Source organism: Rhinopithecus roxellana, chromosome 21, assembly GCF_007565055.1.
Source record: "Rhinopithecus roxellana isolate Shanxi Qingling chromosome 21, ASM756505v1, whole genome shotgun sequence".
In the NCBI taxonomy this organism is placed as follows: domain Eukaryota; kingdom Metazoa; phylum Chordata; class Mammalia; order Primates; family Cercopithecidae; genus Rhinopithecus; species Rhinopithecus roxellana.
This window is the reverse complement of record NC_044569.1, coordinates 47383783-47411094: the sequence shown is the minus strand read 5'-3', so window position 1 is coordinate 47411094 and position 27312 is coordinate 47383783. Positions and strand designations below refer to the sequence as shown.

The following is a 27312-nucleotide window of genomic DNA, read 5'->3' as shown; positions in this document are numbered from 1 at the left end:
TCTGAATTAAGACCCTGTGTTTTAATTACAAGTGTCATTGTAGGAAATAGTGACTGAATCCAATTTAAGCACAGTCAAGTGCCATTTAGTGATATTTTAGCCAAGACAGACTGCATATACAACAGTGGTCTTGTAAGATGATAATGGAGCTGAGAAATTCCTATCACCTGGACACATCTTGATGATCCTGACTCTGTGGAGGTGGCTAATGTGTGTGTTTGTGTCTTAGTGTGGCAGGTCAGTTCCCCCTGACAATTGCACAGACAGGCCTGCATACCAGGCACACAGACAGGCCTGCATGGTACTCCAGTTAGACAGACAGATTTCCACAGCACTGCCTTAACATTGAGCAAATAGTTAAACCCGGGGAAATCGGTGCCCAGACATCAAAGCTAGAAATGAAACATGGTCAGTAGGAGCCTCGCATGGACTTCTCCCTAACCTGGAGCAAGTCAAAATAACAGAGACAGTCTTAACATTCCTAGTGCCAGGATCTGTCTTGGTTCAATGGAAGCTGAGACAAGTCAAGGTAACAGAGGCAGCTGTTTGAATAGATTCACTGGAGAGTCTAAGGCAGCTCTCCGGACCAAGCTGTACAGGAGATAAGATAGAAATAATCTCTCTGGTACCGTGGTAGACAGGCCTTGAAGGTACTGGGCCCTTTTAATCAGACTAAGCATTTTTTGCCTCTGACCTTCTAGTTGAAACAAAATTAGTTACCAATAGACTTAGGCAAATGCTATACTGCATATAGGCACATAACCCCAACCTATGAAAGCACGAAGAAAATTGTAACACTTTGAGTTGGTCTGGTGGATTTATCTCCAGCCTTCTCCCTGTATCCGGTTACAGTAATACATTTTCTTATTTCCTAGTTTGTCTGCTTTTTATTATTGGGCAAATGCAGCTGGACCCAGCTTAGTTCTGGGAACATTAGTTTTTTTAAAAATTAAAAATGTAGACCGGGCGTGGTGGTTCAGGCTTGTAACTCCAGCACTTTGGGAGGCCAGGTGGGTGGATCACCTGAAGTCAAGAGTTTGAGACCAGCCTGGCCAACACAGTGAAACCCCATTTCTACTAAAAATACAAAAAATAGCAGAGCATGGTGGCAGGCTCCTGTAATCGCAGCTACTCAGGAGGCTGAGACAGGAGAATCGCTTGAACCCAGGAGGCGGAGGTTGCAGTGAGTCGAGATCATGCCACTGCACTACAGCTTGGGCAACAGAGCTAGACTCTGTCTCAAAACGAAAGAAAAATCCTTACAGAATAAAGATATAAAGAAAATTTTTTGTACAGCTGTACAATGTGTGTTTTAAACTATTATTATAAGAGAGTCAAAGAGTGTTTAAAAATTTAAGTTTATAAAGTAAAAATGTTACAGTAAGCTAGTTATGATTGAAGAGAATTTTTAATAAATGTAATGTAGCCTAAGTGTACAGTGTATATAAAATCTACAGTAGTGTCCAGTAATGTCCTAGGCCTTCACATTCACTCAGCACTCACTCACTGACTCACCCAGAACAACTTCTAGTCCTGCAAGCTTCATTCATGTTAAGTACCCTGTACAGGTGTACAATTAAAAAAAATTTTTTAACTATACTTACACTGTGCCTTTTCTATGTTTAGATGTGTTTAGAGACACCAATACTTGCCATTGTGTTACAATTGCCTACAGTTTTCAATACAGTAACAAGATGTACAGGTTTGTAGCTTAGGAGCAACAGGGTATCCCATAGAGCCTAGGTGTGTGGCAGGCTGTACCATCTAAGTTTGTGGAAGTGCACTGTATGATGTTCAAGCAATGATGAAATCACCTAATGATAACATTTCTCAGAATGTATCCCTGTTGTACTTGCTGCAACCTGTGAAATTTCAACACACAATCAAATTCTATTTTGCATTTTTAAAGTTTTTTGTCTATGTCCCAGAATAGCAAGATTTGGATCAACATAACACAAATTGATTTCTAAATATTGAGTAATTAAGAATGATTCACAAATACAGCGTTATAACCAAGTGCCCTAGGGCATTTGCAGAGCTGGGAGCCTGGGTTATGGTGGCTGCCTGAGGATTCTGGGAGATGAGGTTGTCTTTATCACCACTTCCTCCTCGCTTCCCTAAGGCAGCAAGGGGTGCTGGATCCTCCGCAGCTAGAGGTGTAATTAGGAGGGGGGTGGGGCTGGGGCAGTTAAGATCCCACCCCTGTCTCTTCCTAGTGCATGTTCAGATAATTTTGGACAACCAGAACTTTCAACTTGTTCTACAGCAACCATCAAAGAATTATTAATAAATGCTCTTTTTGGGGGGAGCTTGTAAGGTCTTTGATCTGTGGGAAGAGAAACACTTACTCTTTATTTTGTTTCTATCCTAGAGCTTGGAACAATAATCAAAGTGTGAGTCAGTGAGGGTCTGTTGGCCAGAGTTGTCAAAAAGAAAGGTGAGACAAAAACCTGAAGAAATCAAAAACAGACCTGAATGATGTTGCAATAGCTGGGGGTAGTGAAAAAATTTTAAATGCTTCCACTTTCTGCACAGCCAGACACTCTCAGAGAAAGCACATTTTACGACGGACTCTCCACAGAGCAGAATATTTAATATTTCAACCTAGCAATAATACAGTCAAGAGCTGTCAATAACAAGCGCCACTTTTCTACCTGCCTTGATGAAGGTGGGCTTTGGCCTCTCTCCAGTGGGTGCATTTCTGCCTGGCCTGTGCTTGTCAGCCGGGGAAGCATTCCCGGCCCCTGAATCCTGCTCCAGGCTGACTTCCCAGCACCCACCTCTGAGTTGGCCTGTCTTGTCTGTCACCACCAGAGAGAAGGCCCCTCGGGCTTCAGGGCTGAGCAGAAAGATACAGTGAGGCCAGCTTAAACTCCACCATTCCCAAACACTGGATCAGGCTCCCACTGGTGCAGGTTAATTCCAGCCATAGTGTCCTGCACAGGTAGTTCAGGAGGGAGAGCCACAAAGCCGAACATGATAAGTGTTTCATTTTACAGGATGCTTTCTGAAGACTGGGCTAGAAGAGGAGATTTCAAAACACAACACAATTAGCCCCACATCACAGGTGTGTACTAAGCAAAACCACAGCCCCAGAGCAGTCTTGGCTCTGAGTTGCATCACAAAGCCGAGGGCCTGGCCGGGAGCACAGGCTGTCACTTTCAAAAGAGATTCTTGGACAGAAAGTCATCACTTATTCATGCTTCATAATCACACACACACACATTCAAATCCCTTAAACACAGGATGCTGCATCACTTCAATTAACAGAAAAGTGAGGCCATTTGCAGCCCAAATTCTGCCAGCTGCTGATGGTAGGAGAGCTCCCGCAAGGAGGCAGTAAGCTGTCAAGCCCAGTGCTACAGCGGCCTATTGAAATACAGGAAAGGGCCAGATGCAGCGGCTCATGCCTGTAATCCTAGCACTTTGGGAGGCCAAGGCAGGCAGATCACTTGAGTTCAGGAATTTGAGACTGGCCTAGGCAACACGGTGAAATCCCATCACTATACAAAGTACAATTAGCTGGGCGTGGTGGTCCTAGCTATTTGGGGGGCTGAGGTGGGAGGATGGCTTGAGGCTGTGAGGCAGAGGTTACAGTGAGCCAAGATCATGCTACTGCCCTCCAGCCTGGGTGGCAGACCCAGACCCTGTTTTCAAAACAAAACAAAACAAAAAGATAAACAAAGAAATCCAGAAAAGACTAACCTCCTCAGCTCTAGTAAAGATATTTGGGCATTTTTGTGTTTTTCTTAATTTGTGTTACAAAACCAGAAAGTCTTAGTATTTGACTGTGAAAGCTGCCATAATCAAAATGGAGTCACTAATGTGAAGAAAACTGTAACAAACAGAGCTAGGGAAGGCCATGGGAAGAGTATTCTCACATGTGTATGCCTGAGTTTAAAAACTCTACCAAACCACAATCTTGCACAAAGGCCATCACAACTTTACACAAAATACACTTCTGCAAGGACATCTGCCCGTCAACTGCCTGTTCACCATCAGACTGGTGGTGACCCTCATAGCCAAGGATAATTATTTCAAGACAATTGTGTAATGTATTGTACAATTGTGTAGTTTTCTTCGGCATGCATGTTCCCATTGCAATACCTAGGCGCAAATAAATCTCTTTTCTTTTAGAGATCCTCTCTCTCTGTTATTTAGGTTGACATGAGCTTTACTTGATAGGTAAGAAGAGGTACAAATTAGAAATAGCAGACCTATTAGAGAAAGTGAAGCAGCAGCAAACTCATTATCACATGAATGGATGTTCTGTGTAGTCTAAATAAAAAGCTGGGACATTTTACTGGGACCTAAATGGCTTCAAATCAATGCCCCATACAACTGTAGACATTAGATAGAACAAAACAAAACACCAACAGTGAAACACACAATACTCCAGGAATCATGATAACCAAGTAGGTCTTTATTGATAAAACTTTTACAAAGCCTTTGTTGACACAGTGTACCTCAAGTATTGGAGGGAGATGGCCTGAGTATAACCCTTTGTCCTAACATTTATTGATGAGAATCATCTGGTTGGAAGGCCCTTGTAGAGACCACTTAGTTCAATAACTCTTAACCAGGTGACATTACCCACCCCCTCTCCTGGCATGAGGCATTTGGAAATGTTTGGGTGTGGTTCTGGTTTTCATGACTGAGGATGGGCAACTTTATGGCTGAGAATTAGAGATCAGATGTCAGGGGGTATTAAACATCCTTAACCCCTATGCATGAGCAGTTCCACATAAGAATGATTCCAACTGAAAAGTCAGTAGTGCCTCTGTGTTAGTCTGTTCTCATGCTGCTAATAAAGACGTACCCGAGACTGGGTCATTTGTAAAGGAAAGAGGTTTAGTTGACTCACAGTTCCATATGGCTGGTGAGGCCTCACAATCATACCAGAAGGTGAATGAAGAGCGAAGTCACATCTTACATGTTGGCCAGCAAGAGAGTTTGTGCAAGGCAACACCCATGTATAAAACCATCAGATCTCTTGAGGCTTATTCACTACCACGAGAAAGGTATAGGGGAAACTGCCCCATGATTCAATTATCTCCACCTGGCCCTACCCTTGACATGTGGGGATTATTACAATTCAAGGTGAGATTATTACAGCCAAATCATATCAGCCTCCATTGGAAAAACACTAACTTAGACCAATCACCCCATTATACAGATGAGAAAGCTGAGGCCTCAGGTTATAAAGATTTTTATCTAAGATCACCCATGTCAGTGACAAAGCTGGGCCCAGGACCCAAGATTCCTGACTCCCACTTCATGGTATCCTTCCTTAAGTTTCCAGTGATCACCTTTCATAAAATTAGGACTGAGTTTGACAAGTGGGAGGGCACACCTGTGTAAACCAAAAGTATCTGAGACAGGTATTAGTCAATTTAGAAAGTTTACTTTGCTAAGGTTAAGAATACAACCATGACACATCCTCAGGAGGTCCTGACAACACCTTCCCAAGGTGGGTGGGGTACAGCTTGGTTTTATACATTGTAGGGAGATGTGAGACATCAATCAATACATGTAAGATGTACATTGGTTGGGTCTAGAAAGGTGGGACAACTCAGGGGTGGGGGGCTTCCAGGTCATTGGTAGATTTAAATATTTTCTGATTGGTAATTGGTTAAAAGTTATTATCAATAGAAAGAAATGTCTGGGTTATGATAAGGGGTTGTAGAGACCAAGTATTTATCAGGCAGATGAAGCCCCCAGGTAGCAGGCTTCAGAGAGAATGGATTGCAAATGTTTCTTATCAGAGTAAAGAGTCTGTTCTGTCAGTAATTAAAAAGGGAGGAGAGTATAATGAGGCATGCCCAGCTCCCCATTCCCATCATGGCCTGAACTAACTAGTTTTTCAGGTTAACTTTGGAATGCCCTTGGCCCTGAGGAGGGGTCTATTCAGATGGTTGGGGGGCCTTAGAATATTATTTTTGGCTTATACTGGGACAACAGGATAGCATTTTAAGTCAGGACTGCCCTGAGAGTGCCTCCCAGCTCTGTATTAGGCTGACCTGGTACCTGCACTCCAAAGCCTTACCTGCTGAGATCTACTAACAAGGCAGTCTTGGTGAGCAGACCAGATGGTGGAGAACCATTGTTTTATCATAGGGAGGAGGAGACGCTGAAACTCTCGGTCCTCCTGGAGAGGTGCCATAGTCATAGCACCCCAGGGTGCAGACCCTGCACCCCACAGGCAAAGCTTCTTGCTCCTCTCTTGGGGCAGAACTTTCTGCACTCCAAACAAATGGATGAGGCATGAAACAGTAGGTTCACCTGAAGCCATCAGACAACAGGCATTTGATTTTTTACATGCTTTTTTGTAAAGACACATGCAACTATCTCCAGGCATCCTGTGAGACTGACATCGTCTTTAAAACTCTGCATGGCAATCCCTGACACACTGCTGTTATGCCCAGGGAAGACAGGGAGACCTAGAAGTCCAACTACTTCCTTAAGATTATCCAACATTTGTATGATTATCCAAAATGCTTGATTGTGGGAGTGAACAATGTGGGCTCCAAGCAGATGCAGCAGAACCAAATGTCCCTGCAAGGGAAGGCTGGTGGACAAGAGCACCATGATGAATGAGGCCATCCATGGACATCTGGAAAACAACCCAGCTCTGGGGAAACCATTGTCTCATTTCATTTCCAGGTGAATGTAGGTTTTATGTTCACCAAAGAAGACCTCACTGAGATCAGGGACTTGCTACCACTTATGCTGGTGCCATTGCCCCACGTGAAGTCACTGTGCTCACCTGGAACCCTGGTCTGGGGCCCAAGAAGACCTTTCTTTCAGGTTTTTGGCATCAGGAACTAAGATGTACGGGGGCTCCACTGAAATCCTGAGTGACGTACCACTGATTAAGACTGGAGACAAAGTGGGAGCCAGTGAAGTTACACTGGTGATCATGCAGAACATCTCCCCCTCCTCCTTTGAGCTAATCATCCAGTCGGTGTTTGACAACTGCAGCATCTGCAACCCTGAAGTGCTTGACGTGGCAGAGGAAACTCTGCATCCTTGCTTCCTGGAGGGTGTCTGCAATGCTCCCAGTCTCTGTCTGCAGACTGGTTACCCAAGTGTTGCATCGGTTCCCTATTCTATCATCAGCGGGAACAAATGGGTGCTGCCTTTGTGAAGACTGATTACACCTTCCTGTGCTGGAAAGGTCAAGTCCATCTCTGCTGCTCCATCTGCATTTGTGGCTGCTGCTTCTGTGGACACTGCTGCTACTACTGGTGCTGCAGCCCCAGACAAAGTTGAAGTCAAGGAAGAGTCAGAGGAGGATATGGAATTTGGTCTCTTTGACTAATCACCAAAAAGCAACAAACTCAGCTAGCTTTATCTGCAAAACAAGGAAATAAAGCCTTGCTTCTCTTAAAAAGAAAAGAAAAGAAAAAAGACACATGCAAACAAAAAGAAAGAAATGACCCCCTGAGGTGAGGTAGTGTCAGTTTTTCAGCTGAAACAGAGAACAAAATTTATTTAAAGAGCTTGCAACTTTCTGGTAACTCCTGCTTGAAATGCTGGCCTGTTCTGAATTCCCTGTACTTTGTACCTTCCATGGCATGGATCATGTTCTGTTCTTCCTCTGTAATAATTTATGCACACTTAGCTGCTCCTGGTGTTAGATCCCAAGCTCCTGCAGTGCAGAGACTCTATTTTAGTCAACTTAAGCCAACACAGTGCCTCACATAGGCACACAGTAGACTTTTCAGAAATGCTTGTTGCATAAACAAGTGCAGACCAACTCAGAACTGAGTCTTTTTCTTCCTGCTGCTGATATGCTGGGGCACTCACAGATATGGGGACCATCCCACTCTCCTTTCATTCCTTAAGGTTTCTCATATGGTTTGGATATTTGTCCATTCTAAAATCTCATGTTGAATTGTGATCCCCAATGTTAGAAGTGAGACCTCATGGGAGGTGTTTGGGTCATGGGAGAGGGTCCTTCATGAATGGCTGGGTACAGTCCTGTTGGTAATTAGAGTGAGTTCTCACTCTATTAGTTCACTTGAGATTTGATTGCTTAAAAAACCTGGCACCTCCCCTCTCTCTCTTGCTTCCTCTCTTGCCATGTGATATGCTGGCTCCCCTTCCCTTCTACCATGACTGTAAGCTTCCTGAGGCCTCACCATAAGCCAGGCAGATGCTGGTGCCATGCTCATATAGCCTGCAGAACTATGAGCTGAATAAACCTCTTTTCTTAATAAATTACCAGTCTCAGGTATTCCGTTATAGAAACACAAATGGACTTATATAGTGTCAAATAGGTCTAGAGTCAGATGGTTGGAGTTGAATCCTGCCTGTACTGTTGACTGTTTGACCTTGAAGAAGTTAATCTCTTTAGGCTTCAGGGTCCATATCTGTACAATGACCATGATAACTGTACTTATCTCATAAGACTGCTGAGAGGATTCAGTATGGGATAATACATGTATCATTCCAGAGTATTTTCCAACACCAAAAACCAGTTCTCCAATTCTCTGGACACCAACTGGGTGTCCTACAATTTGATTCAATTCTGACACTAACTCTAGGTAGTTAGTGTCAGATTCCACAGATTTAAGGGTTCGGTCCCACAAGACTACCTCAACTGCAGACACCAGTCACAAGTACAGGGTCACTGAACTTCTGAGCAACTGGAGCACTGGCCATAAATGTGCAGTTCCCACAACCCTCTCCTCAGGTTTGATAATCTGCTAGAATGCATTTCAGATCTCAGGAAAATATTTTTGTTTGCTGGTTTATTGTAAAGGATACAACTCAGGAAAAGCCAAACGGAAAAGGTGCATAGGGCAAGGTCTGGGGAGTGCAGAGTGTTTCTGTGCCCTCTCTGGGCGCACCGTTCTCCCAGCACCACCATGTGTTTGCTAACCTGAAAGCTCTCTGAACCTCATTGTTCAAGAGTTTTTATAGAGCTCAATCTCCAGTCCTCCCGCAGAGGGTAGTAGGTGGGGCTGAAGATTCCCACTCTCTAATCACTCCGTCCTTCTGGTGATCAGCCCCTTCCTGAGGCTACCTAGGAGTCCTAAGTCACTGCATTAGCATAAACTCAGGTGTGACTGAAAGGGGTTCCTTATGAATAACAACATATCATTATTCAGAAAATTCCAACAGTTTTAGGAGCACTGTGTTGGCAACTGGAGACAAAGACCAAATATATTTCTTGTTATACTTAGCACAGTGCCTGGCTGGTGTCATAAACCTTTAGTGAATGATCGTTATCTGTCGTCATCAGCATCACCATTACCTTCCTCAGTTAAGTTTACTGTCTCGCAATTGAGGTTTTCTAAGGTGTAGATTGAAGATATGAATCACAGTTTTTCATTAAAACAGGAAAGCACTCAGAAAAACACAAGGGTCAGGGCACTGAGACCTGACATTCAAAATCTGTTAATTTCAAACAAAATGTCTCAGCCTGAAAGGCCACACTCAGGACAAAAGACCATATGGTGACTTGGTTGGTGGCATCAGGCAGAGTGCTGGAAGAATCATTCTTAGGCCCAACTGTTTTTAATTTAAATGATCTGGAAAGGAGAGTAAGCCACACATTATGTACACCCAGAGGTGTGTTAAGCATTAAAGACAACTCAGAAATAATAAGACGTTAAAAAATACTTGTCTCCAAGATGAAAAATAAAGTGTCATTTGACAGAGAATGTTGAGAATGCCAATCCATGTTAATTAGCATGGGTTTCTGAGTCCCTGGCTTGACAGCAATAATTTTTAGGCAGGCTAAGATTTTAATTAAAATGGAAGAAGAATTACTGCAGTCTCTTGAGTGCTGACAATCAACAAGAAACTCATCAGGTTGGAAGAAGCTGGTGAGAATTTGCAGGTGGTTGGAATAAGGTCAGGTGGAACTTCTCATGGTTCTAGGCACCCTTAGAAATTATTTAGTTTAGGACTGTTATTTTACAGGAAAGGAAATGAAAGTCTTGGGAGGTGATGTGACTTGCCCACATCCTACACAGTAAGTTAGTGACATAATTCAGTCAGCCAACCTCCACCCAGCACTCCCCTCACTTACACCATTTTAAGGAACCTTGTATAAGTTGGAGTTGGCTCCTCCTGTCTCTCAGCTTTTTTCTATTTCCAGTCTTAGGAGATTTTTTTCAGATGCAGATAATTTTTGATATGCTCATTATATTTCCTGAGTTTTGAATGCTTTGAACATTTTTATATAATAAATTGATCTCCCATTATGGGAAATACGTAATTCTTTTCTTCCAGAGTCTCTCTATGCAACTTTCTCGATAGACATTTACCTATAAAGGTAAATTTTTTTGATCACTGAAGGCAATTTCAGGCATCCATGTCCCATCAGATCCTGCTGGCGCCTCGAAGTCAAGGCCTCTGTTTCCTTTTTCACCCAGAAAAGACACATTGGGTTGGGGGCCTGGCATCAGACTGGCGGTGACCTTCTGTGATACACTTCATCCTTCGTGGCCTCAGTTTTCCCTCTACAAAGAAGAGTTTGGGAAAGTTAAAGGCCAAGGTCTATCCTAGTCTCACAGCTAGTGTCCCACACTCACTTTGTTTAAAAGCCAGCTCTACCCTTGCAAACTTACCAAACTGACTAGGGTCATATGGATTTTGCAGCAGAATGAAATGTGAAATTAATGTTTTTCCCATTAATAAATTATGCAAGACTCAGAGGCATCTTTCCCCCAAAGGCCCTTACTTGTAAAAATTTCTCCCCCTCTGTTAAATATATCAGAAACTAAACTGTAAAGAAGTTATATGGACTCATATATGAGTGAAGGAAACATTCACTCCTCCAGGAAGATGGGAGTAAGAACAACTTGAAACAGATATAATGGAAACAAATCCATTCCTTGCTATTCCTTGAAATGCAGAAAGGAAAACATAAATGACACTCATATATTAGAGGGGAAGAAAGAGCACAGTCAGGAAGCTGTGTTGGGGAAACTGCTCCAGGTCCTTTTGCATCCCCAGCTTTGAGCTTGGCCTTTATTTGTTGTAACATTATTAATAGCAAAGATAATTTTTTTGAATTTCCTCCATAAGGTAGGTCCAAACGCTTTTCAAATGTGAAGATCTATTATTATAATCACTACCACCATCTTTATTATCATCAACAATATCACGTAGGGTCCATCTCTGCATTCCCTGAACATAAATGGGGACAGTGTTGTGCTTTTCACTCTAATCTTGTGGTTGAGATTAGAGTAGTGGTCATGGAAGCCACTGATGGTAATGAGATGGACTCTTGCTATGCAAATTCAAGTCCAAAAAAAAGTAGAGAAGACCTTCCTTGTCTCCCTAAGTTGCCCAGGTCTAAATATACTGACAAAGAAGATGTCTAAAATACAGCCTTAGCCACAAGGAGGAAGTTGCAAAATAGCATGTACATGTATGACAGCATTTTTGTTAAAAACAACAGCAAGTCTTCATGTCAGGATATACATAGAAAAATATTTTGAAGAGTAGATGCTAAATCTTTTACAGTGATTACTTTTATGGGGATGGAATTATGGAAGATGTTAGCTTTCTAGTTTCTGTATTTCCAAAATTTTTTAGGAACAAATCATATACAATTACAAAACTAAAGTTTAAAACAAAAGTTTTTCAGGAAAGCAATCTTCCCCTCTTCATTATCACAAGATACTCTTTCCTTCATACAATGATTTAAAACTTAGCTGGACATGGTGGTACATGCCTGTAATCCCAGCTACTTGGATGCTGAGGCAGGAGAATCACTTGAATCGAGGAGGTGGAGGTTGCGGTGGGCTGAGATTATGCCACTGCACTGCAATCTGTGACAGAGCAAGAATCCCTCTAAAAAAAAAGAAAAAAAAAAAAAGATACATCTCATAAATAGGGAATAACCATCTTTATGGTCAGAAACAAACCATAATGAGCATGACCACAATGAGGCATATTGCCCACCTACATTTGTATGAGTCTTATATTTCATAAGTAGAGAGAGTCCAGATCCAGGCTGGCTAACTTAGCCCAGCCAATCACATAGGCAAGGGAGTGATGTGTAGGAGAACAGATCACACTGATCCTAATGGGCCAAGGTAGAACCGTCCTGGCCACAGTCAGGCCAGCCACGTTCCCAGCTGCATAGGGCAGGGAGGACCCCAGAGTCAGCAAGACTTTAGGAGCTCAAGGGGGACCATTTGAGGTGTGTGTGGTGGCTCCAGCAAAGCTCCTACGCAATTACAAGCTTCACTCTCCAAGGTCTTGAATGGTTCCATCAAACATTAAAGTGCAGGCCTGGTTGTTACAGGCCTGGCTTATAGAGATTAAGGAGCATTCTCACATCTCGGGGGTGGGCTCCTGCTCCTCCAACAGCTCTGGTGTAGAGAGGAGGGCAAATAATAAATTGGCTGAGATTAAATTCTGCTGCCCCCATCTTCATCAGAACTCTGACTGGAGAGAGATTGAATTATGGAATAATAAGAGAAGTACTATTTCCTGTATATCTGAGTTTGGGGACTGAAATTTATCCATGCTGTATGTGAAGTGAACATTCTGATGGTCAGAAACAGACCATAATGAGTGTGACTGCATAAAGATGAGTGTAATTGGGGCTCAAGGTGAATACCACATTTTAGGAATTCCTGGATTCTAGTTCTAATCTCCCCTCTAAAAAAAAAAAAAAAAAAACTTTACCAGTGTCACAGACGTATTAACCAACATTTGCTAAGTTTTGTAACCTATGAATGAGAAAATTCTGTAATGGTAACATCTCTTTGCCACCAAGTGACATGCAGAGGCCAGAGGAACTTGCCTGGGGGTAGAGGGCAGGACTATGAGTCATCAGATGGAATAGGAACATGGTGGTTTTAGAACATGTCCATAAATATTTTGAGACTCTTCCCAACAAAACGTGGAGTCTAATTCCCTTCCCCTTAAGTATGGGGCAACTTGAGTGATTTGCTTCTAAGTGGTAGAAGGCAGTAGAAAAGATGCTGCATGACTTCCAAGGCTAGGTCATAAAAGGGTGTGCATGGGCGCATTTGCCCTTGAAATCCAGCCACCATGCTCAGAAGAAGCCTAAGTCACCTTGGAAGCCTGTCAGCAGGTGTTATGGCCAGCAGCCCCTCCTGAGTTTCCAGCTGACAGGCAGCATCCACCATCACACATGCGAATAGGAAAGCCTTTGAGATGACCCCAGCCTCAGCCATCATTTAAAGCCAACTCCACGAGAGACCCTGAGCAAGGACCACTTCACTGATCCCAGTAACCCCCAAAACTAGAAGAGATAACAATAAAAGGTGTTTGTTCATATTTTATGTTACAAAGTTTGAGTTGATTTGTTACACAGCAACATACAAGCAGGGTGAAGAATGTGCTGACTGATCTACTTCTTAGCGAGCCAATGTAACCAGGGCAGAGGACACTGAATTGGCAGTAAGGAATGTACTGTGCTTTGCTCCTGCCTCAGTCAAAGCTGACTATGTGCTTAGGACAAGTAGCTCTGCCTCTCTCAGCCTCATTTCCCTCAAGTGCAACACAAGGATTCTCTGTCTCAGCCTGGATATCCACATTCCTGACAGCAGAAGGCAGAAGGAGCTTTTAGGGCTATAGAATTTTAGATCACATACTACAAGACTTCCCAAAGTATTTTCCAACCATGAGAAATTAACAGGTATTATTTCATCACTGAATTCATTTCTAACACATAAACATGAGATGTGTTGGATTGAACTATTAGGCAGGTTTCTTTACTACAGGACTTCTCATGGTCTTCAATGTGTTCAGGTGCTCTCTGGCTCTCTAAGAAAGGGAAATGGGAAGAAGCACTCCTCAAATCTCCTACACTATGTAACCTTTTTTCTTTGTTGAGCTTTTCATGGGACTAGGATTCTGCTTAATGTACTCTGAGATTGCTTTCAATTATTCATAGTAAAATAATCAAAACCAATATTTATCTCCCCAGAACTGTCTATAAATTATGAAACGGCTGTGGTATTTGGTACAAGTGGGCATTTATATTTTCCAGTGCCTGATTGTTTATTTTAGAAGCATGTCTCATTGATTTCCTCTGAGAAATCCTAAGAGGAAGGACATTCCAAGGCCTCGGACCCTGTGGATATCTGAGGGATGCTGAAGAGGAACAAAGCTAGGCTGGAGGGAGCTATGGCCCCTGGCCTCAGTTACTGCAGTTACCATATTCCAGACACTGTGCCAGACACTGGGGAGATGAGGATGAGCAAGGCAATAGCTCCCCTCCAGGGTCTCACAGTCCAGTGAGGGTAACAGACAAGTAAACAGATAGCATCTTAGTCAGCTTGAGCTGCTGTAACAAAATACCATCTCCTGGATGACTTAAACCACAGAAATTTATTCTTCACAGTTATATTCTTCACAGGCTGGAAGTCCAAGATCAAGGTGACAGCATGGTTGGGTTCTGGTGAGGGCTCTCTTTTTGGCTTGTTGACAGCCATTTCTCATGTTCTCACATTGCACAAAGAGAACCCAGGTACGCCTTCCTCTTATAAAAACACTGATTCCATGGTATCCAAATCTAACTATCTCCCAAAGACTCCATCTCCATATACATCACAATGGGAGTTAGGGCCCCAATTATGAATTTTGTAGGGGACACCATTCAGTCCATAGCATGTGACATGTTAATAAATAAGCCCCAACTACAAGGGGAGCCTGGGACACACAGGAAGTGGCTCATTCCACCTGACAGAGTCAAGTAAATCTTACAGGTGATAATTCTTGAGCTGAATCTTGAAGCATCAGGAAGAGTTCTTATTGGTGCATAATTAATTACCACAAACACAGCAGCTTGAAACAATACATATTTATTATTTCATGGTTTCCATGGGTCAGGAGTCCAGGTGAGGCTTAGCCGTATTCTTCACTCAGGGTCTCACAAGGTAGAAATTCAGGTGTTGGGCATCTGTGGTTCTCATCTAGAGCTTGGGGACCTCTTCCAAGCTCATTGAGATTGTTGGCAGAATTCTGTTGTGTGTCACTGTAGGATTGAAGTCCCTATTCCTTGCTGGCTGTTGATCAGAGAGTCTCTCTACTCCTTGAGCCTACTGTCACATGGCTTCTCACAATATAGAAGCTTAAGTCTCCAAAGACAGCAGGGCCACATCTTTCTGATGTGTCACCATCTATTAAAAGCTCTTCCAATCAGGTCAGGCCCACCCAGGATACTCTCCCTTTTGATTAACTCAAAGTCAGCTAAACAGTAACCCAATTATGATGACATCCCATCATATTACTTGATTTGGCCCATATTCAAGAGGGGGAGATTATATAAAGGCAAGAGTCATTGGAAGTCATCTTTGGATTCCGCTGACCTCAGCAGTGACGGTTGGGGAGAACATTCGAGGCAGAGAAAGCAGGATGGACAAAGGACTGGCAGAGGGAAGCAACTCAGGACTTTTGGTGTCCTCAAGTGGTTCCATGTGAATGGAACATAAGGCAAGGGCAGAAATGGTGATGCACAGGGTCACAGACAGACAGAAAGTGCATGTCATGGGAGACTCACCAGACCAGGCTAGGGAGCTTAGATTTTATACTGTAGGTGAAGGAGATTCATTGAAGAATCATAACAAGGGGCTATGAGGATGAGAAATATGCTTTAGCAGAACATTCTGGCATTAGTAACGACGAATTGGAGTGGAATAAACCTGAAGGCTGGGAGGCTATTGTGCTTATCTAGGTTAAAGATGTTGCAAACAGGATCTCTATGCTCATTAATTTCTGCCCTGGCAGCACAGCTCTTTGGGAGTCACTGAGATCTAGCCTTACGTGCAAATCCAGAACAAGGCTGCCACTATATCAAAATGCTCTGAGCTACTAATGAGGGAGGGTCTGGAGTTAATCCAGTTGCTAATAGCTTAGTATCTGGGGTATGTGAAATGAACCCAGAAGTTCAAGCCTTTCTCTGGTCACATCTCCTTTTGCCTTGTCTCCATGACTGTATGTAGTTGTGTTGGATTCCAGATATGTGTTACAGGTACCCCAAAGGAGAGCTGTGCTGAGGAATCTACTGTGTAAATAGCAGCCTGCACTAGGCCAGGCCACTCTGCCATGAAGGCCAGACCACCCTTTTCCACTTTCACTTCTGGACATGGTTCTGCTCTTCACAGAAGGAGCTCTGGATCCATGAATTCTGCCATTACCCAACTCCAAACTCCCAGCACTGTGCAGAGGAGAATGGCTAAAGCACGCACTCTCCTTTCTCTAGACCCATGCAAACAGTACCAATAAGCCCGCCAATCTTTCCCACCAGTCATGGGAGCAACCTCAGGGTCCTTTTCTACACAGAACCCCAGACAGTCACTCTTATGCATTAGAGTTGGTCATCAAGATAAAAGCCATTCATCATTCATGGCTGAAGGGCCCCACCCCTTGGATGTCAATAACATCCAAGATGATGTCACTTTACCATGATCTTCTAGTTTAAATTGCTGGCATGCTCAAGGCTTTGTCTGGCATCAGGCCCATGTGCTCCTGGCTTTTCCCTTCTCTCTTCAACTTGGGTGTCTTGAGGCCAAGAGGCCAAGGCCACCTGAATCACAACAATTCCAAGATATGAATTATAGAGACAGTGCTTCTGGGAATTTTGAAATCTTTAACACCCCAGTCAAGGTTTTGGTCAGCTAATATGAAGGCACATCGACCTGGTTCCCCAAAAGCTTACTATCTAGTTGGAGAGATAGGATATGGTGCTGTGAAATGAACCTAAAACTTCAGCTATCAGAGGCAAAATGCTAAATAAGCAGAGGGTTGACAAATGCCAGAGAAATTCAAACCACACAGGAGTAGATATTTTTGGAAATAGCAAATAGGGCTCTGCTCCTGATTCATGACCCAGTCCCTGGCACTGGTCCTGTGAGTGCCAGATGATGGGGAGGCAGAACTGGGTGTTGTGGAATGAGCAGGCAGGAGGAGGGGGTGCGCCGCTGGCCCGGGCGGCTGGGCCCACAGAGCTTGGTGAGGCCTCCTGGTGCTGGCTGAGGCCATGAGAGAGGAGGCAGAAGTGGGAGAGGAGAGCAGCAGGAGCCCTCATCACCAGGAACACACGCGTGGGTCCCTTGTCATTTTCTGAACTTAAACTCACCTCTGCCCACAGAACCCCCACACCCATGGAGAAGCAGCAGGCAGAGGAGCCGTGCGCAGGTGGAGGAGGCTGGTGCATGCTCTGCGAGGTTTCTGTTGGTGACTTCACAGCTGACATACTCAGGCTAGAAAAATGGAGAAAGACAAAAGGCTGAGTTAGCAAGAGCAGAGAGTCCCAGCTTTCCACACACTGGGCCCAAACTGTGGGCTATTCTGGGCTTTGGAGGCCTAAGCAGAGACATCATTCTCTTACCACTTTCTTCTAACTGCTGATGGCTGCAGTGGGGCTGTGTGATGGGAGTGGGCTCAGGTTCCAGTGGACTCCAGGAGCCCTGAAGATTTACCACTGACGAGTCAGGGCAAAACCATTTTGGGGTGAAAGAGAAAGATGCCAACAGCACGCAGTGAAGCACATTATATACAATTCCACCTCCCCACCATATTTGTATATAGTGGTTAATCAGGCAAATCTGAGAAGGGGGAAAGAGGAGCTGGGGAAGAGGCACAGGTAGCTGGAAGACATGGTTAGGAGCAGAAAGAAGCAATGCCACTTCTTCACCATGGGGATCCCTCTCCTTTCCTTCAAGAGGGTCCCATGGTGCCAGATTTGGAAAAGACTTAAGGAGAGTATAGAGGCCGGGCATGCTTCACACCTGTAATCCTAGCATCTTAGAAGGTGGGAGGATCATTTGAGGCCAGGAGTTTGAGACCGACCTGGGAAACGTGTCAAGACCACACCATCTCTACCAAAAAAAAAAGTATACAATGTCCTCAGAGGGTGTAACTACAAAAAAACGAGTGAGCAAGACACGCCATACCTACCTACTGTAGCGAACCTAGGCTTTTGTTCTCTCATTTCTTCCCAGTAATCCCCCCCAACTTGTGACCAGACATTGAGGGAGGTATGTGGGACATGGTCTAAGAATCTCTCAAATCAGCCCCTTCTCCACCTCTATTGCCCCACCCTAATCAGAGTCATGGCCATCTCTTGCCTGTACTCCTAAAATTGCCCCCTAACCCAACTCCCTGATTCTAATATTGTTCCATAAATAAATAACATAGATTTTATATTTCCCTTCTGGGGAATTGCTCAAAGGCAATCTGTTAGAAATGCAAAGCTGTTTGTGTCACTCTCCTGTTTAAATCCAAACTCCTGACCACAGGTTTCCAACCTCTGAATGACCTGGCCCCTGCACACTCTTTGAGGCATTCCTGGGACCTCCGTCCTCACTCCAGCCACCCTGGTCTCCACTGGGCTCCTTTTTGCCTTTAGGATTTCTCACATGCTGAGCCCGCATTGTCTGGAATGTTCTTTCCCCTGCTCCTGGCATAGTTGGCTCCTTCTCAGCCTCCAGGACTTGGTTGAGATGAATAAAGGTCTTCTCTGACTGCTTTATCTACTCTCTATCATTGACCTAAGATACCATCAACTGTAAGATGTCTCAGAAAGTAAAAATGCCACTCAATAGCATCCCAGGCTGCATCTATTATAAGTTGCATCTTGGTTTCAGAAATAGCAAAATGTTTTTAAAGATGCATGCCCAGAATTAAGGAAGTATGGCAAATAGGTAGGATTTTCCTGTTATTCTGTCATTGTCCCTTGTTCATTTCCATCACAACACTTCTTACAATTGTTAATTATATGTGTACTAATGTATGTATAATACATATAAGATCTGGCTGTTAACTCAAAGGCCCATGGTCTCAGGAGGGTATCTGCCTTGTTCATGACTCTATAACCAGCAGCCACTGCAGTTCCTGGTTCAAAGCAGATGCCTCATGAGTGGCTGTTGACTACCTGGATACATGGAAAGAGCAGTGGTCTGGAAAGTAAGACATCTGGACTCGAATCTGACTCTGTCCTTAACCAACTGGGTGACCCTGAGCCAATGAGTCTCCTTTCCTGGGTTCCACTTTGTCGTCTACACAATGAGAAGATGGAAACTGAACAGGTCCGAGACTTTCACTGCTCTAACACTTCAGGAACTAAGTGATGAAATCTTTTCCAATTGTTTAGGGAAAGTGTCTCATTCCCATAAATGTGGAAGGATTTGCACACTTGCCGTCCCTTAGCCCAATCATCATGTTAGTCGATTTCTTGAAATTCAGAGAAACCCAATGCAGGATGGCAGAGAAAGCTATGTGCACACTGCCTGGAGCTTCCCTGAGCTTCACCCACCTCTACTCTCCAGCAGCATCAATAATAAATGAGGACCATTCAGCATTGCAGGCAGGTACCCACTCTTTGCTCTGTGAAGCTGAGACAGGGCAGAGTTTCTGTAGAAAGAAGCTCCTTAGCTCACCAAGGCACAATGGTGCTCTTACGTGGTATCCTATTTCAAAAGCAGTTGACAATTAGTTAGTCCCTATAGCACGTGGGCTTTGCTGATGAGAACAACTACATGTGGGGCTGTGATTCCAAGATCAACAGGAGTCAGTGCATGAGTCTAGAACAAGGTGTGCCAGATTGTTTCTATAAAGGGCCAGGTAATAAATATGTCCAGCTTTGCAGGTCATACAGTCTCTGTAGCAACTACTCAACATTGCCATTGTAGCATGAAATAATATGTGATTGAAAAAGCATGGCTGTGTTCCAATACAATTTTCTTGACAAAAATAGGTGGTGGAGGTGGATTTGGCCTGTGGGCCATAGTGTGCCAACCCCTGCTCTAGGATTGCACATTCAGAGTCCTCCAGGACTATGCATTGACTTATTGGGCCACCCCATAGATTACGTGTAGCAAATGCGCACCATGGCTTACCCAAGGTCACATCACGGAAAATGAAGCTGGGAGTCATATTCAGGTCCCCTCGTCCAGTGCATTTTCACTACAGGGGACAATGCTACCTCTTACTATTCTCATAACATCATTGACAATCCCAGTAAACTTCATTCTTCCCAATCAGTGGGGAAATGTGTGTTCCTCAGGGACAGAGAAAAGAAAGAGGATTAATGAAAATAAGTCACTTTCTTCCCGTTTTCATACGAAAATCTAGAAAAGTAAGATTTATCAGTCACCCTGAGCTACCCTGCTTCATAAAATCAAGCCCATAGAGGCTCTGGGTGAGGCTGAGGGTCACTTTTTTTGTTTTGTTTTGTTTCCTGGATCAAACTAGATAGCAGCAAACTGATATTTTATGGGAAAAGTCTCCCTGGTTCTTTTCTAAGTCCAGCTTTCCCACCAGGGATGCATTTTACTACAATTAGCCAAACCATTGTTCTCATCAGAGCAGAGCAGGCCAAACTGTGGCTTGTGTTTGGGGAACTAACTTTAGTTTGCCATATGTTATTTGTTTCTATCTACTTGACCATAAATGTGCAAAGGTTTTAATCTAATCCTTCCCTCAGGGTTTCTACGGTCTAGTTGGAGAGATAAGACATAAACATGTAAGAGGGTAAAAAAAAAAAATGAAAGAGCTGGAAAACATTTCAATGCAATAAGAAAAATGCACACACATGCATTCTCTCCCTCTCTCTCCTCCAGTGAGCAAAGAGTAATTATTGAACACTGTATAGTATTAAGCCACCTTGGGAACGAGAAACTCATTTTTTCTTGAACACAGCATAACCTGTCCTAATCTCTCTTTCTCCTAATGCCCATTCTACTACGATGCAGAGCATTTCTTTCCCGCTTACAGACAGTGCCCAGAGGTTCAGAGGTGCCTAAGAATCAAGGGCCACTTCCCTACCTTTCCAGACAGAACCATCAATCCCTGTTGGATGCCTTTAGTTACCTAAAACACATAAAAGATTGGAAATGAGGCCTTTCGTTGGCAATGAAATTCTAGCTTTTAGGTAAAGACAGTTTATTGGGCAGGGTATCCTCCCATACCAAGACAGTCATTTCAAATCCTCCTGGACACATAAAGGAGAAGGGACAAATTCTTGCTCTTACACACTGGATGTTTCATTTGTCATTCAACAAAGTAGGTGTCGAGGCCTTTCTCTATGGAAGGCACTGCATGTATTTTTGTCTGAGATGAGCTTGGAAGACAGATGTTGCCAAGGACAGGGTAATAGTAAGAATAAACGTACACAGTGCTTTCATAATAAAAATGAAAAATGAAATCTGTGAACAGAGAAAATCAGGACTCCTTTGATTTTCACCTGATATTTAACATTTTTCAGTTAGCCATGGAAAGGGAATTACTAGCCTTCCCTTAAGGAAGCAGCAGAGCAGAAATGGCCATGGATCCTATTGCTCCAGGTCATTTCCATAGGGAATTGGGCTGGCAGGTGTATTCCGGTTCAGGGAACAGAAGCTGCCAGGGATCTGCCCTGCTCCACAGCCGCCCAACTTGGGAATAGTCCTGCAGGCTCTCCACTGCCCACAGAAAGAGCCTCTCCTACAAAATGACCAGTGGGTGGATGGAAATGCTGTAGAGGCTTCAAGAGATCGTCTGGTCCCATCCCTCTCTGAGCTGCTGCACAAGGTCAGGAGTTCCTGGAGCTGGGGCTGCTGTAAGGACCAGAGGTCAGGGGTCAGAGCCCAGGGCTTGCATTATAACTGCTGGAGAGTGCTGCTGCTCTGGCCCAGCCTGATCCCGCTCCTTGCACCTGCACCTGCATCCTGGCTGCAGGAGGCTGTGCTCATTTCTAATTCTTCTCCTGGCTCTTTGGTATGGGGTGTCCTTGGCTCCCTTCTCTGGCTCTCTGTCTGCCGCATTAACTTCCAGCTCTCCACAAACAGCTCTTCTAACAACTCCAACTCCAGGTGCTTCTTTTCTAAATTTGGTAACTAGGGAACATGGAGGGAAGACTGCAGCACCCACAACCCCCTAGTCCCTTGGCCCATTTCACCTGGGCCCCAGTTCGGCATTATTATATAAAAGTGATTAGCAATCACTTTTCTGGGGCAAGGCTGGGACTGAGCCTTTTGGCAACTCTATATGAACAACTGTCACACTCGGGAGCAACCAGGAAAAACAGCTTTGATGCCCTAAAAGTCAGGATCTCCAAAAGTGAATGCCACTGACTTAATCTGTTATTTTCAAAGCAGGTGAAATTACTCATTAGCATTCAAAATTCTTATAATTCAGATGTCTTGTCTGTTAATAAACATGATGTAATTGAACAGATATTATAGTGAAATTCCTACATTTGACTAGAATCACAATGCTTTTGCCATTACATCTCATGGCTCATGTTTTACTGTATATCCTAACAAGCTGTTTAAACAGGGTGGCGCTACATTTGAAAAGTGACTTCTTTAGCCCAGAGATATAGAAAGGCACTGATTTAATGGGAGAGACCCTGCTTTTTTCTTCTGACTCTCCTTAATTTGTACTTGTCATTTCTAAGGGAGAGGATCTGCTAAGATGATGCAGAAACATGGTCTGCATGCACCTGGTTATTCCTGGATTTGCACCATGGATTCAGGCTTCCCAGATGAATCAAACTGAATTTGATCAGGGTCTTGATTCTTCCCCTGTCTTTGGCATAACAACCAGCAAATATGTGTCGACTCCCACCTTCCTCGTTTCCTCCCATTCTCACATTTCTGATAGATGTCCAATCTCTTCTCTGGTTTGCTTCTGGATTTTATAAACCTGTGTTCCTGAGTGAGAATTAGTCTTAGAATTCACCCTGGATTTTATAAACCTGTGTTCCTGAGTGAGAATTAGTCTTAGAATTCACTCTGGACTGTGGTCCTACCCAATTTTGATATATTCTCATTGAAATGAATTCAAATAATACAGAAACATACTTAGAAAAAAAATTAAATCACCTGACCTCTTACCACCCAGAGAAAACCACTATTAACTTATGGGTAAACATTCTTTCAGGCATCTGCCTAAATGTATTTATATCTATTTATGGCCTGCTTTCTTCTCTCAACCATATGTTCTTGTTGGGAGAGAGAGTTCTCTATGGGTCTCTTGTGCTTGTACACATTTTGCTGAGTATGCTAAGATTACAAGATCATTTCTCGGGGTTATTTTTGCAGTGGGCAACTTTGAGGGACAAGGCAACATCTCCCTCCTAGACAAAGGGCAAACTTGCTTACCACTTGCAGTAAAATGGTGAGTTCCCAAGCTCATGGCACAAAAAGCAGCATGATATCAACATGTGTACATCCCTTTCCAGAGAATGTGATACAAACCCACCTGTACACAGCCTTCATCTGGGTTGGTAGCATTGCCCCCATGGTAGCTGAGGCAAATGTACTGATAATTACTCTGCTCCAGTGCCATAGTTTTTAAAAGGTCCCTTGTCTCTGATCCAGGAGTTTCATGTCTTCTGCCAATATCCATGAAACAGTAACAGACTAATTATTAGCTTTAGTTAAGGTAAAATCAATAGAATACTCATCTATGTCTTTCCACATTAAATATAGATCTAATTATTTTTCATGTGGCTGCATGGTATCACATTGTGAGTGTGTGTATGTGTGTGTGTGTTTGTAGCATAGCATATTTATTTAATCGTCTATTTTTGGGCATTAGGTTTCTACCAGTTTTTTCTTTCTTCTCTTCCTTTTGTATTTCATACAATGCTGCAATAAATATTATGGTACAAATATCCTTTTATACCTACACAATTTTCTCTTTACGGTGAACTTCTAGAAATAGAATTGCTGGGTCAAAGAATATGCCCATTTCTATACAATACTTCAGTTAGAAACCATGGTGGCGTATTTTCCTAACTGCATCTAAAAGGAGTCTGTCCTTGGTACAACACACATATTATAACTCTTTGATCTTTCCTTTTGGTTACTAGTCACACTGTTATGCTTGAATTTTGAACTGATCTTCTCCTTAGATAATATATTAATATCCCAAATATAGGTAACAGTCTGCAGAGCATGCCAGTTAGTATAGCTTGTTACCTATATTTGGGATATGAATATATTATCCAAGGAGCAGAATAGTTTAGTTAGTTATATACGGAGGAATTGAGGTCCAAAAGTGAAATCATTTGACCAAGATAACATACAATACCAACACTGAGCCTGAGGTCTGATTCATTCCTGTGCATAGTCCATTGGTTCATGGTATACACAGAAGAATAATAGCCTATGATGTTTACTGTTTCTTTGAGTGGCAAACATATAATATTGGTATTATTGTTATCATAGTCATGTTTCTGAACACTAAAACTTAAGTTATAAGTATTCTTATTAAAATCAAGATAAAGACAACTTCTATTTTTCAGAGTAATAAAATTTAAGTGACCGGACATGGTGGCTCACACCCGTAATCCCAGCACTTTGGGAGGCTGAGGCAGGTGGATCACCTGAAGTCAGGAGTTTGTGACCTGAGGTGCATTTGTGACCTCAGCCTGGCCAATGTGGTGGAACCCCATCTCTACTAAAAATACAAAAATTAACTGGGCGTATTGGTAGGCACCTGTAATCCCAGCTCCTCGGGAGGCCGAGGCAAGAGAATCGCTTGAACCCAGGAGGCAGAGATCATGCCATTGCACTCCAGCCTGGGTGACAACAGTGAAACTCCATCTCAAAAAAAAAGTAAATAAAGTAAAACTGTTTGCCAAGTTACATATATATGTATATATGTGTGTGAAAGAGAGACAGAGAGAGAGAGAGTGTGTGTGTGTGTGTCTGTGTGTGTGTGTGTGTATTTAAAAGTCAGCTGGGCACGGTGGCTCAAGCCTGTAATCCCAGCACTTTGGGAGGCCAAGGCTGGTGGATCACTTGGGGCCAGGAGTTCGAGACCAGCCTGGCCAACATGGCGAAACCCCATCTCAATTAAAAATACAAAAATTAGCCAGGTGTGGTGGTGTGTGCCTGTAATTCCAGCTACTCGGGTGGCTGAGACATAAGAATCACCTGAGCCTGGGAGGCAGAGGTTGCAGTGAGCAGAGATCATACCACTGCACTCCAGCCTGGGCGATAAAGTGAGACTGTCTCAAAAAAAAAAAAAAAAAAAAAAAGAAGATAGCATTTTAACATTCCGTTGACCCAGAAACTCCAATTTTAGGATTATATTCAATAGAAAAAAAATTAAAAAGTGCAAAAATATATACAGATAGAGCTATTCACGCAACATTATATGAATGGAAACAAAAAATAGGGGACTGGTTCAATAAATAATGGTGTGTTAATATAACTGAATTTTATGAAAAAGAATGAGGTGCGTCTTCATATGCTGACATAGAATGATTTCTAAGATGCATTTTTAGGTGAATTTTGCTGTCATGTGAATAAAAACGGGAACATAGGTATATAGATTATTTCTTGAAGAATAATGAAAAGCTGATGATAATGTTTATTTCTGGGGGAGGAGAAAAGGAAAAAGATTTAGTCTTTTCTTTGTATTTGATTTTTCAAAATATCATATACTTTCATACATTTGTTTCCATTTTTAAAAGCAGTAATGTTATAGGTAGACAGGTAGTGCTTCAAAGCAATGTTTACTAGTCTGGCTCCAGGTCAGACTTTCTGAAGGGGCCTTGGCATCATTAAGCTCCTCCCCTCTGGATTGGATGCAGGGGGCCCACAGAGGGGTGTTTGTTATTGCCACTTTACAGCAACTTAGACACATGAACAAATCCCTGTCATATACACTGGAGCTTTTCCCACTCACTTTTCACTTACCATTTATCAACCAATTTCAGCCCTACCTGTACCCACAGATGTTGCTTCTCCTGTTACAGAGCCCTTGCGTTCCTGGGACTGCACCCACCACCTGGTGTCTTCTGTCTGGGAGCCTTTGCGTTGCTTACTCCTGCTGCCAGTGGCTCTTATCCCCCCATCCTCTGCTTTTCTGATCTCCTGAGGTGGACCTGTGCCCATGGCTAAAGACAGACACCCCTCCGCTTCCAGGTTTCTTTTCTCTTCCACATTCTGGAAAAAAGAACTATTCACTTTATAGAGTACTTTCATCTCCAGCCCAGCTAGATTCTTTCCTTTTTCTAAACCAGAGGGAGGCAACTATCTTTTTTACTCCTCCGTCTTCCTGTCAAATACTGGCATATTTAGCAAGAAGTAGGTAGAATTTATTGAGATAAATTTTCACGCATATTTCCTGGGTATGTTGCTCTAACCCTCTTAGTCACCCAAGCCTTATAAAAAGTGTCTCCATAAGAGAGTCTTTCAGCAACTGTCCACCAAAGAGAAGTGATGTCCACCAAACGGAATAGTACATTGTGATTATAATAAACATGGTTCTGTGAAAGTGCTTACCTGGTTTTATGATGTACAAACTCCAGCTGTCTCTTTGTACTCTTTTTCTGCTGTGACCATGTAAACCTAAAACAGCAACAGAGAGACTCTCCGAAGATAATGAATTTATTCAGGAGTGGGCATTGCAATGCAGAATGCAGGTACCTGGGTACCCTATGGGCATATTCAGGAAGGCAAGGATTTTAAAGGTAAAATGAGGAAGGTCACAGAAGTTGTTTTGAAACAATTATCCTTGCATCAATTCCCATGAATAACAAGGGTATACAAGGAAATACAGCAGAGCATCAATAACAAGGTATTGTGTGCAGCATTACTTCATTCTGCTGCACAATTCGCATCAATAACAAGGGTAATGTTCATTCCAGGTTGGACAGGCAGTTGTTACGCAGATGTCCTCCCCAAAATATTTTTTGTGTGAAGGTGCAGTGGCCTTTGTGCAAAGTTGTGGTTTTGGCAGTCTTTTGTGATAGCTTATTATCAGGCAACCATGTGTGAGAACCCTGCTTCACAGCCTTCCCTGGCTCTATTTTGTCAAGAGTTCAACACAAATGACTATTTTGATTTGGACAACTGTCACAACCATATTAATTTTTACCACACAGTCCTCGAGATGGTATCTCTGCCTTTGTCCTCCATTGTCCCATATCATTAACCCCCTTTCCTCGAAATATGTCCCTCATTTTAAGCAAACTAGATATTTTAAAGGCAATATTTATAAACAAGGGAAAAGAAAAGAGCTAAGAACTGTTTGTTATGAAAATATTCTCTGCTTTATATACTATTTCATCATGGCATTCTTTAAAAGCATGCCGGAGTCGCAATTTTGATGTGGTTTAATGTATGATAGCTCTCTGTTATATAAGCCTGTCACTTCACTGATGTTACATTCTTATTATATAGGAGGGAAAAGTATATACAAAATTCAGTTCAGACTTGGAAATTAAGTCAGTATTAATATACTTAAGTTACAGCACAGCCATTACTTGGTATATGGGTAAAGAACCATGCCATCTGACTGGGCGCAGTGGCTCACGCCTGTAATTCCAGCACTTTGGGAGGCCGAGGCTGGTGGATCACTTTAGGTCAG

General features: G+C 43.0%; 1 pseudogene; it reads left to right on the top strand.

The window, feature by feature from the left end:
• Window positions 1-6417: 6417 nt before the first annotated feature.
• Window positions 6418-7321, top strand: LOC104668883 (annotated as a pseudogene).
• Window positions 7322-27312: the final 19991 nt, after the last annotated feature.